At 36.4% G+C, this 14,258-nt stretch overlaps 1 long non-coding RNA gene across 1 annotated transcript; it reads right to left on the reverse strand.

The window, feature by feature from the left end:
* Positions 1-485: 485 nt before the first annotated feature.
* On the reverse strand, positions 486-12,700 carry LOC130418721 (uncharacterized). The gene is made up of 3 exons (XR_008906387.1): positions 12,427-12,700; positions 11,764-11,952; positions 486-1,379 (listed from the first exon to the last, which is right to left on the reverse strand). It is a non-coding gene; the product is annotated as an uncharacterized LOC130418721 (long non-coding RNA).
* Between the last annotated feature and the right edge of the window lie 1,558 nt (positions 12,701-14,258).

Below are 14,258 nucleotides of genomic sequence, written 5' to 3' on the forward strand. Positions count from 1 at the left end.
ATGGTGCGGCAGAATCATGACATTTACATTTAGTCATTTAGCAGACGCTTTTATTAAAGCGATTTACAAAGAGTTCAGGGATCAATATGTCATAAAGTAGCAAGGAGGTTGTGAAAGTATGCCGATTTAGATCCAGTGATAGGAAAGCATTAGTGACTTTAATCTGATATGGGCTTCGACCAGTAGCCAGTGGAGAGAGATGAAAAGGGGTGTCACTGTGCTGCAGTGTTCTGAACCAGCTTGAGTGGTTTGATAGCCTTTGCAGGGAGACCAGCAAGGAGAGCATTGAAGTAGTCCAACCTTGAGATTACCAGGGCCTGGACAAAGAGTGTGCCACATGATCAGTGAAATAGGGTCTAACTTTCTAATGTTGAAAAAGATATTTTGGGATGACCCCATTGTATTTGCAATGTGAGAATTGAATTGTTCCTTCATGACAACATTGATGCTTGTTCAGAGTGAAACTCAAATAAATGGAAAATGGAAAAATGAAAAATTAAGTTTATTCAAAATTAATTGTTTTGAGTTTACTGTTATTATTTGTTTAGTGTTCTTAAGAAGTAACACGATTTTTGAGTTATCTTAACTTATTGGGGTTTACAGTAATTGTACCTTTGAGTAAGAGATATGAATTCAGTCCAAGCCATCACATCCTCTTACAACGAGTCATTTGAAAGTCATCTGTGACTTCCAGCAGTGAGTAAAATACCAATAGAGGCAGTGTGGCATGTAAACATAACATGTTGCTCTTCAACCACACAACCTTCAGCCTCATACAGTATGCAGTGAAGACATTGAAAATAACCTGTCTTAATAAGAATCCTAAGTTATTATTTAACACAACATTTAAAAGGGCTTTGGTGCCTTTAAATGTAGGTCGGTTTACTGAATAGAATGTGCAGAGAGAATCGAAGAGCACTTCCCTCCCGTTGCCATCCCTTCGCTATCTGTTTTCTTCCTTTGGCCCACATTTAAACAGAAAAAGCATAAAATATGCCTGCCATCATAAAACAAGGCATGGAGATACAGATAAAAACAACGTAGTATTATAATGTTGATACATCCCAACTAGACAGGTTGGGGAGGAGAAAAAATGAAATATTTAATGTGTTCTCTTCAACTTGACTGCATCTTTGCTGAGAGGCTGAAAATATCCAACTGGCTTATGTAAGAGCCTGTAGCCACTGTAAGGAGATAGAAGAATGGAGAGATACAGAGTGACAGAGAGAGAAAGAGAAAGGGGGAGAAAGAAGAGATGCAGAATGTCCCTGGTCTGCAACAGTGGTCTTATCGGGTTAACGCCTTCCGTTCTATTTCCTGCTCCCCCACTGCTGCTGGAGATTCATGGGTGATTGGTGCCCAACTGGATGAGGTTGTCCCTTCAGCCAAAGGCAGAGAAAAAGAATGAACAAAAGAACAAAATCATAGTATGGAGGAACTGATATACAGGGCAAGATGTCACATAAACAGACCTTTGATTTTATTGCAAAAAGGTGTCGTCTGTATTGCAACTTTTCTACTTAGAGATGAGAAGATTGTTTTAGACTGCTTTGTTCCATCTATAGACCAGAACTTCACTCATACCTTTTGTTACATGGACTATTACATTTTAATCAAGAACATCACCTTAAGATTTAGCTCTTAGCATCAGGTTCGGTTTTAATTCTCTAATAACTATCCATCAAACATGTGAAATATGGAACGCAAGATTTTTGAGTCGTCTTAACAACTGTTTTTACGTTTGGTCAAATTAAATTTGTTCATGCATGATTATTTTTTTTCCAAGTACAACTGAGTTTTATTTAACTTTGTTATATTTTTGGATAATACCTTGGCTCAAGATAGACCAAATACATTGGACAAATAACTGCACAAACACTTAGTAGCAGTACCGGCATGGCATCATGCACTTAGACCTGAACACTGAAAACATCAAACCTCAATCGTGACGACCAACAAACATCATTCATAATAACACAACTCTATAAAACAGACAACTAACAAAAGGCAACAACAAATATATATAATAAAGTCAGCAAACACTTAAAGAGTAACAATTTAACCACAGAATTGAATGTTCTAAGAATGCATGCTGGGAATTTTCAAAAGCTCTTGTTTAATGTAAAATTGTTTGTACAGTCCACAAAAAGAATCTTTAATTAGAGTATTCTGTAATTCTTTATACACAAAAAATAATACATTGAATCCTCCTACCGCAACATTTTGTTCAAGTTTTTTTTTTGGCTGAAATCAGATTTCTTTACTGTTCCTGTTTAAAGGGATTCATTTAGTTCCAATTCTATTGGAAGTTGTAAAATGCCTTGTTTGCAGGGTTAAGGGTCCAGGGATTTGTGACCCTGGACCACAAAACTAGTCATAAGTAGCATGCGTATGTAGCAATAGCCAGCAATACATTGTATGGGTCAAAATTATATATTATAAAATAATATTATCATTTTTCTTTTGCTCCAAAACTCATTAGGATATTTAGCATCATGTTCCATGAGAATATTTAATACATTTCCTACTGTAAATATATTATTTTTGTGAGTGGATGCAGCAAAAGCGCGAACAAAAGTGCCCGGAAACACGCCCACAAACTTTTTTCATTTTCAACATTTCGATTTAATCTGATCCTACTAATTGATGAATAATTATTTTATTAGGAGTTCAGATATTTTCATTACAGCAATGCAATTTAAACTGGTGTTTGTTTGTGTACAGTTAGGGGTTGCTGAGGTTTACATGTTAAAGGATAGTTAACATATTTTATGACTCACTGAAGCTCACATGCTGTAAATCAGCTTGTAAAATAGATTAATGAGTCCAGCCCCGTCTTATGAGTGCCACACAGATACCTTGTACTACAACCTACAACAGGCAAGCCATTTCCTTTGTAAATTATACCTTTCACTAAATTATATTGTTACATATTATTTGCTATTTTCATTGTTTCTGGGGTTTTTTCAGTTGTTGTTAGCAGGTAAACATTTACCAAGTATGCTGAAAAAAACAAAGTCTACCCAAAACTACCATTATACTTCTTCCTATAATGATAATCAATGGGGGGCAAAATCTGTCTGATTATAAGCATTCTTCCAAATATCTTTCTCTTTGTTAATCAGAACAAAGAAATTTATACAGATTTGGAACAACTCGGAGGTGATATCAGAATTTTCATTTTTGGGTGAAGTATCCCTTTAATGTGAACATGTATCCTTTTTTTGTACGCTGGGCAATTATCATAAATTCTTAAGAAAATAAATTCAGTCTCTCCTCAATAAGCTGCATGATTTGAACCATCTTTCAGTTACACAACAAATTTAGTATAAAGAAGAATGAAACAATACTGATGCTAATACCATCAAACCTAAACATTTTTTAAACAACAGATTTAGTGTTTTTGCCATAAATACAGTATGTATATATTCAGTTTTCTTATTTCTGGCTAAATTCTCAGTAAGCTAGAAAAAGATTCATGTCTTTGTGTTACTCCTCTGTGCTCAGTCAGTATGTGTCAGTCTTATCATAAAGGACCAGAAGCCCAATCATTGAACATTCTGGGTTTCACTGAGACAAGATAAACTATTTCAATTTTTAGGGCTAAAGTAGCACGTTGAAAAAAACATACAAACTACAAGGTCATGAAAATTATTATATTCTCTTATACTATATAGCATTATTTCACACAGTTATGTATTTTTTTTCATTTGATAAATTTGAAAGTAAATGAGGAAAGGTCATTTACACTTTTATAAAAGTAATAAAAGACATCTATAATTTTATTTTAGTCAGAGGAAAAAACAAATCCCACCTCTTACATAGCAGTATGTCAGTGTGTGACTGCATGTTCCTATACTGTTTAAAAGAAGACACCATCATAAATCTGCCACTGGAGGCACCAAACTCAATGCTTCTAAAATGTGTGTAAACACCTGACATATCCCTGAACCCACATACATTTACGCATTTGGCACAAGCTCTTTTCCAAAGTGACTTACATTGCATGATACTATAAATGTTTTGATCTGCAATCCCTTGTAACCCATGGCCTTGGCATCGCTAGCGCCATGCTCTAATCACGGAGTACATAGGAAGGCTGTATACATTTCATATACATGTAAAATGAAAATATATTTATTGGCATATGTTAAGATGTATGGATACTCTTTTGAATATCCACGAAAACACAATAAATCACTGCTAAAGAGATCATTCTATTTTATACATGAATACATTCTTTGCATTTTTTACACTCATAGATCAAATTGTGAATTTCATAGCAATGTGTTCAATTAGTATACCTCTCTTTGTTATAGAAACATGTGAACACATGACGGCATCTATTACATTGTTTTCGATGTGTTGCCGCTGTCAGTTGGCAGAAATATGCTCCAAGGCCACACCACTCCCTTCTAACAAGAAAACTGAGACCTATGTCATGCTTCATACAATGGGGAACCTAGAGAAGTCTTTGTCTGCTTACTGCCTACAATGGGATAGAGTGAACCATAGGTCCCTGGGCTATGTGAGGGTGTGGCAGACCCCTAAAAACATGAAAATGCTTGATCAGATACTGCAACACAAAACAAATAATTCCAAATAAAGATACAATGCAATGTGCTAATGTAGCAACAGCAGATGAGACACAGCATTCTTGTTTCTACGTTCAAACTATGTAACATTGTAGTTACGTTTATTCAAAACAACCTTTTGACTAACTTTGTTCAGTTATTTTTTATCAATAACCTAACTTACCTTTAGCTATACAGCTGTAGGAACGAAAGATTTTAAGTGATTGGAACTAAGGGTGCGTTCATATTTGTAGTTCTTTTTTTTGGATATTTTGGATATTTTGGATATTTTGGTCCGAAAAAAAAAGAATCCTGGTTTGCTTAGCATTCAGACTGACATTTTAAAAGCGAACCTAAGGATATCGAAACCTAACAGCTTAAGTATAAAGTCGCAACGTGATTGGACAGCATGCAGAGTTTACCGGACATCCAAAACAATGCTGTGTGCTGGGTTTTACATGCTCAGTGTATGTTGGGATTTTTAGCAAGCCGGCAACTTGCGAAGACCTCACGAATTGTTTAGAGCAGTCAAAACAGCGCCAGGAATTCCTCCGTGACACGTGCAAGCACAGATCTAATAAACACTGTTTTTGTATTACACATTTTATATTACTATACTATATCACTTCATTTTCGGGTCGTGTCTTATCATTTCCTGTTTTTGATGCTTTTGGTCCGTGTTGTGTTAATATTTCAATCCAACCGCACTAGAATCCGTTCGAAAGCGGACCTTTTCAGTGGTCTCAGCCCACTTGTTTAGTGTGCACCAGGGTTCGGGTGGCATCGTTCACACCTACACAAATATACTGCACTAACAGAGCAATTGCACCAATTGAGTAACAACCAAATATAGCATATGTGAACACACCCTAAAGATGTTCATTTATATTTATATATTCATGTGCTAACTTAAAATAATAGAACATTTTAAAAAAAGTAACCTTTTCAGATTATATTTCTCTCTTTCATCATTTTCTCATTTCTTATTTTGTTTTATCATGATGATATGAGGGGATGGAAAAATGTAAGCTTCAGCATTTATAACCTTATTATTGCCAGCGAGTCAATATTGCATTTGTACTGTGAACGAGCAGAATATTCTTAAAGAAACAAAGAGAGGAAGGATGAGAAAGATGAGGGATAACAAGCCAGAGCATAGTCCTTCCGTTTGTTGCTGGATTCGTCAAGGGCCTGCTCATACCTGTCTCATTTTCAGACCCTGCTGCACACCTGGCCTGGCCTCCCTTTTAGATGTCTCCTAGACACGATACAGCATGTAGCATGTGTACGTTAGGTGAGTGCGTATGTGTGGGCCAAATCTTTGGAAATATCCTTAGAAATATAGTAAAAGATGTAAAATCTGAATGTTGACCTCAATATTAGAAGAGCCTTATGAATAAGCCAAATCAAATTTACATGCAATAATGTCAGTGACTTTGAGTAAGAGTTAGGTCTAGATGTTAGAAGAAAAAATATCACTTAGTTTGGAATTCAAACAATTGAAGTCTATTAGACGATAGCCTGTGTGTGGGATAGCAATAGACACCTTGTGTGTGTTTGTGTGTGAGACACAGAGAGAGAAACAGTGAGGGGTCTTCATGTAAAAGGGAATTTCAGTATATTATAAAACACATTTTCATACCACATATTGAAATGCAGATATAACTGAAAAATTAAATTAAAATGTGTGTTGATGAATATTTAAAAAAATGAGGTTTTCAAAGGCTGGTTTAAAAACATTAGTTATACTAAGATGAGAAGTAACAGCTTCACAGAACGGCTGTTATTGATAAGGTAATTCAACTGAGCAGAAACCTCACGACAATCTGAGAGTCAAGCCGGACCTCTAGTGTGTCTCACAAAAAACAAAGTTTTTCCCTATCCCCTTCTTGCTCTCGCTCTCTGCCGGAGCCCCTCCTGGTGGGAGGGGTAACCCCCCCTGTGTCAAACTTCAAAGAGGAGATTGAGCTCCTCTTGCATTCATCTCAGTCTACCAGCTTAACCACCGAGTTCAAACAGCTCACCCACACCCTGTGAGCGGAGGACTGAAGGAGCTGCACATAGCACAGAAACATACTAACACAAACACAGGCAGACACATGTACACAAAGACGAATCCTACATGCAGACACATGAACAGACTTTGAATATGGGGATCTCAAGCGTGTTGCAGTCTTTTGGAACGTTTTCTAGAAATTGCTATGGAAAAAATAATGGGAGTCATTTTAATTATTTGACATTTAAGTGTATATTGCTATGATGGCCTTACACACATTGGCAAAATATCTATACAAGAACACAGTGACAGTGATAAAAATACAATTAAATGAAAGGGATAGTTCACCCGAAAATACCAATTCTGTCATAATTTACTCACCTTCGAGTTGTTCCAAGTCTGTATAAATGTCTTTGTTGTGCTGAACACAGAGAAAGAAATTTGAAAGAACGCTTATAACCAAACACTTCTTAGACCCCATTGAGTTCCAAGTAAAATTTACTTAAAATTTTTTTGTTCTGTTGAACACAAAAGAAGATATTTTGAAGAATGTAGGACAGCAAACAGTTCTGGGGCACGTTTCACTACCATTGTCATTTTTCCTACTATGGTAGTCACTGTTTAATTACAAGCATTCAAATATATAATTCTCTGTGTTCAACCAAACAAAGAAATATATATAGGTTTGGAACAACTAGAGGGTGAGTAAAAGTATTTTCCTTTTGGGTGAACTATCTCTTTAAATAAAAAAACTCAATAATGTATTAAAGGTATAGTTCAACTGAAAATTCTGTCATGAATTACTCAACCAAAAGTTTCTTTGTTTGGTTGAACACAAAAAAAAGATATTTGTAAGAATTATAGCAACCTATTATCTAGGGCACCATTGGCATGACAGCATTTTTTGGATGAACTATCCCTGTAATTAGAAGGAGAAACACATTAGATAAGTGATAACAGATATATTTAACTACTGTTAAGTAAAGCGGTGAAATTTTCTTCATGTGGGGCTACAGTTAAAAAATATATTCATTATTTGTAATAAAAACTTCTAAATTGTAATGCAAAACATTAGTTAGACAGCAGGTTTATATGAGAAAAGGAGAGCTTGCTAGTGCTACATTAAGTGCTGACTTCAGTGGAGTCTTACTCTCTGCCCTAGATTCAGGCAACCCACACCAGAGCTCTCCATACAGCAACAAACTTTGAGCAAATTGCTTTGGAAATTGAGACTGAGGAAAAGGGAATAATATTCAATTTGGGCAGTCATTAAGGACAATACCTGGTGGCTCATCTGAATGACATTAGTGAGGAAACAATTTACACAGACAGACAGACAGACAGACATACGGATGGATGGATGAATGGAGGGATGGATGGACGGACGGATAGACAGATAGATATAGACATTTTTTGAAAAAGTCTGTTCCTTACAGCACAGAATGTGGGGGCACATTATTAACAAGAACTTTGCAAACTCAGGGAGATTTTCTGTAAGAGAGACTTGGAAAGTACCCGCGCCCTCCCCTTTTCTTTCCCTCTTCTTTGTGAGAGAGAGCATGTGTGTTCGATTAACATTTGCTGGAGTATTTGTTTATGGAGTGCTCTCTCTCTCTCTCACTTTGGCCCCACCCTTGGAATTCTGGGTGTTCCATATTTCCCGAACATGGTTCTGGAATTCTTTGACCTGATTCCACCATCTACAAGACCGTGTCTCTATTTCTTCCAGTAGTTAAAAGTGAATGCATGTTACATAGATGCTCTCTATGTAATATATCACTTATATTTCTGCTGACAAATGAAAGGGAAGCTTTCCAAAAGTACGGTTTTGTACGCAACAGAACTACAACTACATGTCTGCATTTGATCCCCCATCTTCCGTCTTCCTCTCCCTACAACTCAGATATGTCTTGTTAATCCCTCTGGTTACAAAACTAGCGATAGGAAATACTTTTCAAAAATATCTGTTTGAAATCAACGAGAAACCAGAATTGACTTCAATAACTATAATATTAAAATAATTAATTACAAATAATTAAACACCCATGTTAGTATACATGTCTAAAACACCAACAGAGTGAAAGCAAAACACAAGAATAAATAACAAGTCCAGGTGTCTACAACAAGATAACACATTTCCCTCCCATCAGACGCTCTCTCACTCTCACCCTCATGTGCTGTACAGTAATAAACGTTTAAGTCCAACTGGGAGAGTGACAGAGTGGACACCAGTAGAGGGGGTATATGAAGAGTGGACTGCCCATGTATTTAACCCATGCGCCACTTCCTGAGAAGTGTTTCCTATAGAGACGCTCCCTACAGCTGTAACTGTAACTGCACACTGTAGGATTTTGAAGAAGAGGAGGCGAATTTTGTTTTACGTGTATGGGGGAACGCTAATATATGAGGAACAAAGGTAGAAATATATGTTAAATATAAAAGAATTATTGTAAAAAGACATGATCAATTCCTAAAAGAGCATCAGAGAGTAAATTAGATTCTCATAATTAGGGCACTGAAAGTTTATGTAATATACAAATCATTTTCATGTAATATAAAAATCTTTGTCCATGCTTCTAATTTAGTTTCAGTAAGTTAAACTGTGTGTTTACATGCATGTTTAATTTTGTATTTGGGATGCATATAGATGCATATGCATTTATAGGAAAACCATAAAAATTATTTAATCGTTTTTTCTTTTCGGTTATTTTAATATGACATTTTTAATAAAGCAGACTTTACCCTTATTTTGTTGGTTCTTATATTCAACTCCCTGACACACACAAACACACACACAACAGTCTAGCACTTCAAGGGAAATGGGCCCTCTGCAGGAGAGCATTAGTAGGCGAACCTCGAAATCAACGCAAACTGTCGCCACAGCTATTGGATTCATGACGCACACAAGCTGAAGGATAAAAATAGGGCACACGCTATGCTCTTGAGAATGCTCATCTAACTCACACTTTTACGACTGCTCGGATTCCAGTGGAAACGGACCGATGTTAGTTCGTGTTTTGGGAAGGGAAAAGGATATTTACAAAGAGTTGCGCTCATTTCTTTGCTTCTGAAGTATTGCGTGCAGCAAGCTCAACCTCTGTCTTCCGCTGTCAACCTGCAGCGCGCGCACGTGGGCGAGCTCGCGCACGCACCGTTGAGCTGGAGGGGAGGAGGAGGCGCGCAAGTAAAACACGTACTCTGACATGAGCAACAATAGGCTTGTGTCGCTGCCGCAACTGAACTTATTTGATCGATCTAGTTTTAAAGTCAAAGTTTGTTAGAAATGTTTGCTCTGAGCGTAATAAAAACCTTTCTACAGGTGACAAAAGCACGTTTGAGTTTTTGACCAAGCTTAAACATGTGAAATACTTTAAATATATATGTTTATAAGTGTGTTTTTTGTTTATATGTGATTTTATTTTGTTACATTATTCTGGAGTGCGCACAAGTTATGTCAACGCGCGCCCGCACCTCAGTCCATACATCCACTTAAAAGCCATCAAAAATGCACCCCCCCCCTCGACTAAAGAGGGTAGTGAGAAGATTTTTTTCTTGCACTGTGGACCTCTTTAAGATAACCTCGTTTTAATCTGTCCCAGATATCACCTTACTTTATGAATGATGCTTCAAAATTCCTTGTAGTTTTAAAATCCTTATACTTTGCACTATACCAAGGCTGCCATTCATGTAAAAATCAATGGTATTGATCACCAGATCAAGGAGTCAAAAACCTAATTCTAGCTGTTAAAACAGGTAAGGTTGTGCATTATATGGTCTGCCAAGTTACCTTTGTGAGATGTATGCTAGACACGCCAAAATACAGAGTAAAGACACATAGTAGAAAAAGTCCATCAAGTATTTCTAAATAATTAAAAATGTATTCATTTAAAATTTGATTATTTGGTAGACTTGACAGATGTTTTATCCATATATCATGATTGGAAATACAATCATAGTTGTATAGCAACAAAACATCAAACATCTGATAATTTAAACATGTTAGAAAGTGTTAGTAGAAGATGGTTCAACCACTTTTCATATAAACTATATATATTATACTGATAATATAATTAATATATGCTGTACCTGAAGATTACTACAACATTAGCTTGGAAACGGCCATAGGGCATCCCTAATGCAATGTGTCCATTATAGAAGATAGTCTTTGGGCAAAAGCCTAAAGACTAGGGAAGGCTATGTGTGTGTTTGCACTTGTGCTTTTGATAAAAAGAGAGTTTGTGTGTGCGTGTACACCTGTGTGAAGGAGAGATACAGCTCCCTCTCTCTTTCATTCTCTGTATCTCTCCAGTCACCCCCCCCCCCCCCCATCTCTTTGGTGAACACACCCTCAGTCCGTGGCATGCAGATGAGTCTCAACAGGTTACAGGAAGCTGAAATTCCAGAAGAGCTTGAAAGGCTCAGACCAGAGAACTGAACAGAGGCTTTTCAATGAGTTAATTTGTCACATATGGCATCTACTCATAAGAAAGTCGTTTGGTTCTCTTGCAAAGCATCTCAACAGGGTCAGATGGCTTTAATGAACTGACAGTTAATGGTGTTCTGTGTATTTTCTTTTACAATCTATTATCAACTAACATATGAGAAAGTAGCTTATAGAGTTTGTTAATCGACGTCACGCCACGTTCAATGTTGCGCCGTCTTGGGAGGATGGCTGCTAGTGCGTTCAATGCAGTCTTTTGTTTTTGTAGTTTAATTCGAAATATAACTGTGGTAGGTCAGTCTTGCTGTGTTAAAACACTGCAATCGCATTATGTAGAGTTGTTCAGGAAAAGACCATGTTTCCTTCACTTTTGATTTCTCCATATATCAAACAAAACAAGTAACGGAACATATCAAAACAATAATAGCAGTCGAGTATTATCCTCCCAAGATGGCGGCGCCACAGCAACATAGGGCGTGACGTCAGCTTCACATTCTTTGTTAGCAACCTATCTGAATAAATAACAGTTTAACATTATCATTGTTTAGGGGGAAATTTTAATTAGTGAAATAATAAGTTGTGATATTTGACTGTTCCTCGCCATAATCACATTATATGTGTTCTTCCAGAACCAATGCAAACAGAACAATTGTCCTAAAGACTTTGGAGGAAATCAGGCTACTTTCCGACTGTTCACTTGGGCACAGCTTGCTTTACGGGAATAGAAACATGCGGGGAGATACAATCATTACCATGGAAACCAATCTTGCCTGAGGAGGATGGGGAGGTAAGGACAAGTGGTTGCCATAGAAACCGCACACATCGCTCAAGCTCAGAGCCCTCCCTTAGCGGACTGACGTATTGCAAAGGGGGTCGACGACTTTAATTGGCCGAAATTCAGCCTCAGGGCTTGACACCTCCCTCCCAACACAGTTCGTGCTCTTAAAGGGGAAATAAAAAACAATTTATGAATCGGGACTAAAAATACATCAGGTCAGTATACATCAAAATGCTGCACGAAGTTAGGATATTATTTCGCATTTAGCACAGTGTCGTAGTTTTCGGCACACTGCGTATACACTAAGCGTTGCAAATTTTTTTAAAGTGCATTGCGCAACAGCCAAACGCAAGGGACATGCTAGCAGTTGTGTTAGGTGTAATATATTTCTGTATTTTACCGCAATAAAAAAGACTTCATATAAAAGTTCGGCTCTCAGATTGTTAACATAATTTCTCTAAAAAATAAATGGTAATAAACTAACTTGCAAGCTCATGTGCATTATTAACGTTTTATTACTTTGGCATAAAATGACGTGATCTATCACATTTATCTTAACCGTGAAATGAAATAACAAACGTAGGCTAGTTGATTTTTTATTATAAGCCATAATGATATTCAGACAGAAGCATCTTACCGTGAAATTCACCATCGCGTCATACTGCGAGTCAAATCTACGAGACTTCGATTAAGAAAAACAAAAAAACACGTTACAGATCAGTGCACTTGCCTCGTAGGTTAGCTTCTTCATTCACGCCTTTTTAAATATTTCGGAATACATCAATAGCTGTATCAATCACGCTATACAAAGATCATCAGGAATGTCTACTTCAACCTAGAACGTATGGTGGCGTCCGACACAGTGAAATTGCATCTTGCGATTTATGTTAAGTTGATTACTTTTCCTTTAAGTTCAGAAGGCATCCATCTGCCAAGCAGGAAAAGCTCCGCCCTAAAATTTCACCCATGGTCCTCCTGCCACCGGAATGCCCGCGAGTGTCCTGAGCAACGCAAATCACACTTCAAATCCCATAATGCTCCACCTTTCAAAAAAGTATTTCATTGACGCTTTAAGAAGGGGGATTGTAGTTTTTATTTCCTCAATTGAGAATAAAGCTTAAAAAATATTGTTTTAAATTGTATTTGCCTGTATATGGTGTATTATGTAGGCATACTAAAGACAATTAAATAGAAGACGCTGTGTAATTACAATTTTTTTATAATTCTATAATAAACATTTTAATGATTTTTTTGGTATTCTAAATCAGACTAATGTTTAATTAATAGCCTACATTCATAATATACAGTATCTGATAGTAGTCTAGGATGATATCTACTTACCCTGTAAAGACAAAAAGAAAACTATGCATGAAATATAAGCCTGCTTGCATTTAACCATATTAATGACCATATAAATACCTTACAATTTACCTTCAAGTGTTTGCATTGTTGTCGTATAAGTGTTTCATAACCTTTTTTACTGCCTAAAGAATTGTTTAGGTATGGAGGAATCATATCACTTATTACTGGAACAGATTTTTTTTAACTAGACATCATATACTTGGAAACTTTTTGAAAGTTTCAGATGAAAACACACTAACTGATCAAATCGCAGACTGGCACAGACTTTCTGCAACAAGTCCAGAATGAAAATCTGGGCAAAATCTGAGCAAAAGTCTTGTAGTGTATTTAAGCATTTAGAGTATATCATAGAAAATATAAAGCAGTGATCACCTCCACTGATAATAAAAGAGTAGATTATTTGCAATACCTTTTTATGATGAAATGCACATTTTCTTGTGATTATCAGAGAATACATTTTCTTTCTAAAGATGAACGTTTTATTGACACTGACCTCTATCACAATTGGAGAGATACCATCAACTTATGATTCGCTATCGCTGGAGCAGTTTACCGTTTACCAATGAGGCTAAAAAATAAGGAAACATGTTGTCAGGAAACTGCTTGACAACTCATACAGTCGTGATATTGAGCTCTTCCATTAATAGCTAAAACTATGTCTTTTTTCAAGGATATTTGCAAATATTAAAGACAGTATTTACAAGAAAATGTATAGATAAAACTGCCGGAGTCAAATTTATTTGTGGATTTTGTTTCAGTGATTATTGTCGTTTCTTAATATTGTTAACTGGGTCAAATAATAAAACAAAAAAAGGTGCATTCTTAAAAAAATAAAGGTTCCCTAACACTCCAGTTGGTTATAGTATAACGTCTACTGACAATTGGGAAAGAAAAACTTTGTTCTTTTAGGAATCTTTGACCAAACAAGGGTGTTCGGTTGCATCACTGCAAAGAACGTTCCTAGCACACAATGTTTTCAAATGTTTTCAGTTTTGGTCATTTTGCTAAGTGTGACACAAATTGAAGGAGTTGACCAAGTCACTCTTGTCTCATACAATGAAATATATGTTAAATCTAAGGTTAATGAAAGTCACCTTCAAGGATTAA

This window comes from Triplophysa dalaica, chromosome 4 (assembly GCF_015846415.1).
Source record: "Triplophysa dalaica isolate WHDGS20190420 chromosome 4, ASM1584641v1, whole genome shotgun sequence".
In the NCBI taxonomy this organism is placed as follows: domain Eukaryota; kingdom Metazoa; phylum Chordata; class Actinopteri; order Cypriniformes; family Nemacheilidae; genus Triplophysa; species Triplophysa dalaica.